This window comes from Oncorhynchus masou, chromosome 5 (genome assembly GCF_036934945.1).
Source record: "Oncorhynchus masou masou isolate Uvic2021 chromosome 5, UVic_Omas_1.1, whole genome shotgun sequence".
NCBI classification, from domain to species: Eukaryota; Metazoa; Chordata; class Actinopteri; order Salmoniformes; family Salmonidae; genus Oncorhynchus; species Oncorhynchus masou.
Window position 1 is genome coordinate 80,165,577 of NC_088216.1, and position 5,000 is coordinate 80,170,576.

The window sequence follows — 5,000 nt, forward strand, 5'->3', positions numbered from 1 at the left end:
GGAGTTGAACCCGGGCCACCTGGGTGAAAACCAGGAATCCTAACCGACCATATGGGAAGACACATACTTAAAATACACATCACAGACAAATCTTTAAATGTTGACATTATGCCTGTTGGATTTCAAAGCTCCATCTTTTTTTCTCAGAGATGTTGGGGAATGTCCAGATGAAATCCGTCTGAAATGTGTTTGAAGTGAGAACAGCCAGAAGCACTGAAAGGAATACAGTATCATTCCCAGCTTGATTTCAATCAATTAAATATATTGAGCCAGCCAGGAGTCGAACCTAGAATCTTCTGATCCGTAGTCAGACACGTTATCCATTGCGCCACTGGCCCAACGTCTAAGCTGAAATCAGGTCACAGCTAGACCAGTGTACACAGTCATTGCGTCTGTCAACAACAAGGTTCCTTGGTTTTCTGTTTCAGATGCATATCTTAATTTGATCCTCCTGTTGTTGCATGAATTTTACTGCAGAGCAAGAAATGCAGCCATGAAGTGTATTCAACGTTTAAAAAGCCTTGTATAATTTGAATCTACATAACATGTCACATTTCCTGTTGCTGAGGGAATATTGTTGTGTTGTGTGAAACTGCTGCCAGTTAAAATGACTTGTATAATTTGAATCTAAATAAAATGTCACATTTCCTGTTGCTGAGGGAATATTGTTGTGTTGTGTGAAACTGCTGCCAAAACTAAATAACATGTCACATTTCCTGTGAGGGAATCTGCTGCCAGTTTAAACGTATCTGTGTTACACAAGTGCATCCCAAACAACAAGATATTCTTTCCCATACCGGGAGTTGAACCCGGGCCACCTGGGTGAAAACCAGGAATCCTAACCGCTAGACCATATGGGAAGACACATACTTAAAATACACATCACAGACAAATCTTTAAATGTTGACATTATGCCTGTTGGATTTCAAAGCTCCATCTTTTTTCTCAGAGATGTTGGGGAATGTCCAGATGAAATCCGTCTGAAATGTGTTTGAAGTGAGAACAGCCAGAAGCACTGAAAGGAATACAGTATCATTCCCAGCTTGATTTCAATCAATTAAATATTTGAGCCAGCCAGGAGTCGAACCTAGAATCTTCTGATCCGTAGTCAGACACGTTATCCATTGCGCCACTGGCCCAACGTCTAAGCTGAAATCAGGTCACAGCTAGACCAGTGTACACAGTCATTGCGTCTGTCAACAACAAGGTTCCTTGGTTTTCTGTTTCAGATGCATATCTTAATTTGATCCTCCTGTTGTTGCATGAATTTTACTGCAGAGCAAGAAATGCAGCCATGAAGTGTATTCAACGTTTAAAAAGCCTTGTATAATTTGAATCTACATAACATGTCACATTTCCTGTTGCTGAGGGAATATTGTTGTGTTGTGTGAAACTGCTGCCAGTTAAAATGACTTGTATAATTTGAATCTAAATAACATGTCACATTTCCTGTTGCTGAGGGAATATTGTTGTGTTGTGTGAAACTGCTGCCAGTTTAAACGCAGTATCTGTGGTTACACAAGTGCATCCCAAACAACAAGATATTCTTTCCCATACCGGGAGTTGAACCCGGGCCACCTGGGTGAAAACCAGGAATCCTAACCGCTAGACCATATGGGAAGACACATACTTAAAATACACATCACAGACAAATCTTTAAATGTTGACATTATGCCTGTTGGATTTCAAAGCTCCATCTTTTTTTCTCAGAGATGTTGGGGAATGTCCAGATGAAATCCGTCTGAAATGTGTTTGAAGTGAGAACAGCCAGAAGCACTGAAAGGAATACAGTATCATTCCCAGCTTGATTTCAATCAATTAAAAAAGTATTGAGCCAGCCAGGAGTCGAACCTAGAATCTTCTGATCCGTAGTCAGACACGTTATCCATTGCGCCACTGGCCCAACGTCTAAGCTGAAATCAGGTCACAGCTAGACCAGTGTACACAGTCATTGCGTCTGTCAACAACAAGGTTCCTTGGTTTTCTGTTTCAGATGCATATCTTAATTTGATCCTCCTGTTGTTGCATGAATTTTACTGCAGAGCAAGAAATGCAGCCATGAAGTGTATTCAACGTTTAAAAAGCCTTGTATAATTTGAATCTACATAACATGTCACATTTCCTGTTGCTGAGGGAATATTGTTGTGTTGTGTGAAACTGCTGCCAGTTAAAATGACTTGTATAATTTGAATCTAAATAACATGTCACATTTCCTGTTGCTGAGGGAATATTGTTGTGTTGTGTGAAACTGCTGCCAGTTTAAACGCAGTATCTGTGGTTACACAAGTGCATCCCAAACAACAAGATATTCTTTCCCATACCGGGAGTTGAACCCGGGCCACCTGGGTGAAAACCAGGAATCCTAACCGCTAGACCATATGGGAAGACACATACTTAAAATACACATCACAGACAAATCTTTAAATGTTGACATTATGCCTGTTGGATTTCAAAGCTCCATCTTTTTTCTCAGAGATGTTGGGGAATGTCCAGATGAAATCCGTCTGAAATGTGTTTGAAGTGAGAACAGCCAGAAGCACTGAAAGGAATACAGTATCATTCCCAGCTTGATTTCAATCAATTAAATAAGTATTGAGCCAGCCAGGAGTCGAACCTAGAATCTTCTGATCCGTAGTCAGACACGTTATCCATTGCGCCACTGGCCCAACGTCTAAGCTGAAATCAGGTCACAGCTAGACCAGTGTACACAGTCATTGCGTCTGTCAACAACAAGGTTCCTTGGTTTTCTGTTTCAGATGCATATCTTAATTTGATCCTCCTGTTGTTGCATGAATTTTACTGCAGAGCAAGAAATGCAGCCATGAAGTGTATTCAACGTTTAAAAAGCCTTGTATAATTTGAATCTACATAACATGTCACATTTCCTGTTGCTGAGGGAATATTGTTGTGTTGTGTGAAACTGCTGCCAGTTAAAATGACTTGTATAATTTGAATCTAAATAACATGTCACATTTCCTGTTGCTGAGGGAATATTGTTGTGTTGTGTGAAACTGCTGCCAGTTTAAACGCAGTATCTGTAGTTACACAAGTGCATCCCAAACAACAAGATATTCTTTCCCATACCGGGAGTTGAACCCGGGCCACCTGGGTGAAAACCAGGAATCCTAACCGCTAGACCATATGGGAAGACACATACTTAAAATACACATCACAGACAAATCTTTAAATGTTGACATTATGCCTGTTGGATTTCAAAGCTCCATCTTTTTTTCTCAGAGATGTTGGGGAATGTCCAGATGAAATCCGTCTGAAGTGAGAACAGCCAGAAGCACTGAAAGGAATACAGTATCATTCCCAGCTTGATTTCAATCAATTAAATATTGAGCCAGCCAGGAGTCGAACCTTGAATCTTCTGATCCGTAGTCAGACACGTTATCCATTGCGCCACTGTCTCAACATCTAAGCTGAAATCAGGTCACAGCTAGACCAGTGTACACAGTCATTGCGTCTGTCAACAACAAGGTTCCTTGGTTTTCTGTTTCAGATGCATATCTTAATTTGATCCTCCTGTTGTTGCATGAATTTTACTGCAGAGCAAGAAATGCAGCCATGAAGTGTATTCAACGTTTAAAAAGCCTTGTATAATTTGAATCTACATAACATGTCACATTTCCTGTTGCTGAGGGAATATTGTTGTGTTGTGTGAAACTGCTGCCAGTTAAAATGACTTGTATAATTTGAATCTAAATAACATGTCACATTTCCTGTTGCTGAGGGAATATTGTTGTGTTGTGTGAAACTGCTGCCAGTTTAAACGCAGTATCTGTGGTTACACAAGTGCATCCCAAACAACAAGATATTCTTTCCCATACCGGGAGTTGAACCCGGGCCACCTGGGTGAAAACCAGGAATCCTAACCGCTAGACCATATGGGAAGACACATACTTAAAATACACATCACAGACAAATCTTTAAATGTTGACATTATGCCTGTTGGATTTCAAAGCTCCATCTTTTTTTCTCAGAGATGTTGGGGAATGTCCAGATGAAATCCGTCTGAAATGTGTTTGAAGTGAGAACAGCCAGAAGCACTGAAAGGCATACAGTATCATTCCCAGCTTGATTTCAATCAATTAAATAAAGTATTGAGCCAGCCAGGAGTCGAACCTAGAATCTTCTGATCCGTAGTCAGACACGTTATCCATTGCGCCACTGGCCCAACGTCTAAGCTGAAGTCAGGTCACAGCTAGACCAGTGTACACAGTCATTGCGTCTGTCAACAACAAGGTTTCTTGGTTTTCTGTTTCAGATGCATATCTTAATTTGATCCTCCTGTTGTTGCATGAATTTTACTGCAGACTTGTATAATTTGAATCTAAATAAAATGTCACATTTCCTGTTGCTGAGGGAATATTGTTGTGTCGTGTGAAACTGCTGCCAGTTAAAATGACTTGTATAATTTGAATCTAAATAACATGTCACATTTCCTGTTGCTGAGGGAATATTGTTGTGTTGTGTGAAACTGCTGCCAGTTTAAACGCAGTATCTGTGGTTACACAAGTGCATCCCAAACAACAAGATATTCTTTCCCATACCAGGAGTTGAACCCGGGCCACCTGGGTGAAAACCAGGAATCCTAACCGCTAGACCATATGGGAAGACACATACTTAAAATACACATCACAGACAAATCTTTAAATGTTGACATTATGCCTGTTGGATTTCAAAGCTCCATCTTTTTTCTCAGAGATGTTGGGGAATGTCCAGATGAAATCCGTCTGAAATGTGTTTGAAGTGAGAACAGCCAGAAGCACTGAAAGGAATACAGTATCATTCCCAGCTTGATTTCAATCAATTAAATATATTGAGCCAGCCAGGAGTCGAACCTAGAATCTTCTGATCCGTAGTCAGACACGTTATCCATTGCGCCACTGGCCCAACGTCTAAGCTGAAATCAGGTCACAGCTAGACCAGTGTACACAGTCATTGCGTCTGTCAACAACAAGGTTCCTTGGTTTTCTGTTTCAGATGCATATCTT

At 40.6% G+C, this 5,000-nt stretch overlaps 12 non-coding genes across 12 annotated transcripts; all 12 read right to left on the reverse strand.

Moving 5' to 3' along the window:
- Window positions 1-265: 265 nt before the first annotated feature.
- On the reverse strand, window positions 266-338 carry trnar-acg (transfer RNA arginine (anticodon ACG)). The gene has a single exon. It is a non-coding gene; the product is annotated as a tRNA-Arg (tRNA).
- Window positions 339-788: 450 nt separating this feature from the next.
- Window positions 789-860, reverse strand: trnae-uuc (transfer RNA glutamic acid (anticodon UUC)). Its single transcript has one exon. It is a non-coding gene; the product is annotated as a tRNA-Glu (tRNA).
- A 206-nt stretch (window positions 861-1,066) lies between these two features.
- trnar-acg (transfer RNA arginine (anticodon ACG)) lies at window positions 1,067-1,139 on the reverse strand. Its single transcript has one exon. It is a non-coding gene; the product is annotated as a tRNA-Arg (tRNA).
- A 409-nt stretch (window positions 1,140-1,548) lies between these two features.
- trnae-uuc (transfer RNA glutamic acid (anticodon UUC)) lies at window positions 1,549-1,620 on the reverse strand. The gene has a single exon. It is a non-coding gene; the product is annotated as a tRNA-Glu (tRNA).
- Window positions 1,621-1,830: 210 nt separating this feature from the next.
- On the reverse strand, window positions 1,831-1,903 carry trnar-acg (transfer RNA arginine (anticodon ACG)). The gene has a single exon. It is a non-coding gene; the product is annotated as a tRNA-Arg (tRNA).
- Window positions 1,904-2,312: 409 nt separating this feature from the next.
- Window positions 2,313-2,384, reverse strand: trnae-uuc (transfer RNA glutamic acid (anticodon UUC)). Its single transcript has one exon. It is a non-coding gene; the product is annotated as a tRNA-Glu (tRNA).
- Window positions 2,385-2,593: 209 nt separating this feature from the next.
- trnar-acg (transfer RNA arginine (anticodon ACG)) lies at window positions 2,594-2,666 on the reverse strand. The gene has a single exon. It is a non-coding gene; the product is annotated as a tRNA-Arg (tRNA).
- A 409-nt stretch (window positions 2,667-3,075) lies between these two features.
- On the reverse strand, window positions 3,076-3,147 carry trnae-uuc (transfer RNA glutamic acid (anticodon UUC)). Its single transcript has one exon. It is a non-coding gene; the product is annotated as a tRNA-Glu (tRNA).
- A 677-nt stretch (window positions 3,148-3,824) lies between these two features.
- trnae-uuc (transfer RNA glutamic acid (anticodon UUC)) lies at window positions 3,825-3,896 on the reverse strand. The gene has a single exon. It is a non-coding gene; the product is annotated as a tRNA-Glu (tRNA).
- Window positions 3,897-4,107: 211 nt separating this feature from the next.
- Window positions 4,108-4,180, reverse strand: trnar-acg (transfer RNA arginine (anticodon ACG)). The gene has a single exon. It is a non-coding gene; the product is annotated as a tRNA-Arg (tRNA).
- Window positions 4,181-4,547: 367 nt separating this feature from the next.
- trnae-uuc (transfer RNA glutamic acid (anticodon UUC)) lies at window positions 4,548-4,619 on the reverse strand. Its single transcript has one exon. It is a non-coding gene; the product is annotated as a tRNA-Glu (tRNA).
- A 207-nt stretch (window positions 4,620-4,826) lies between these two features.
- trnar-acg (transfer RNA arginine (anticodon ACG)) lies at window positions 4,827-4,899 on the reverse strand. The gene has a single exon. It is a non-coding gene; the product is annotated as a tRNA-Arg (tRNA).
- Window positions 4,900-5,000: the final 101 nt, after the last annotated feature.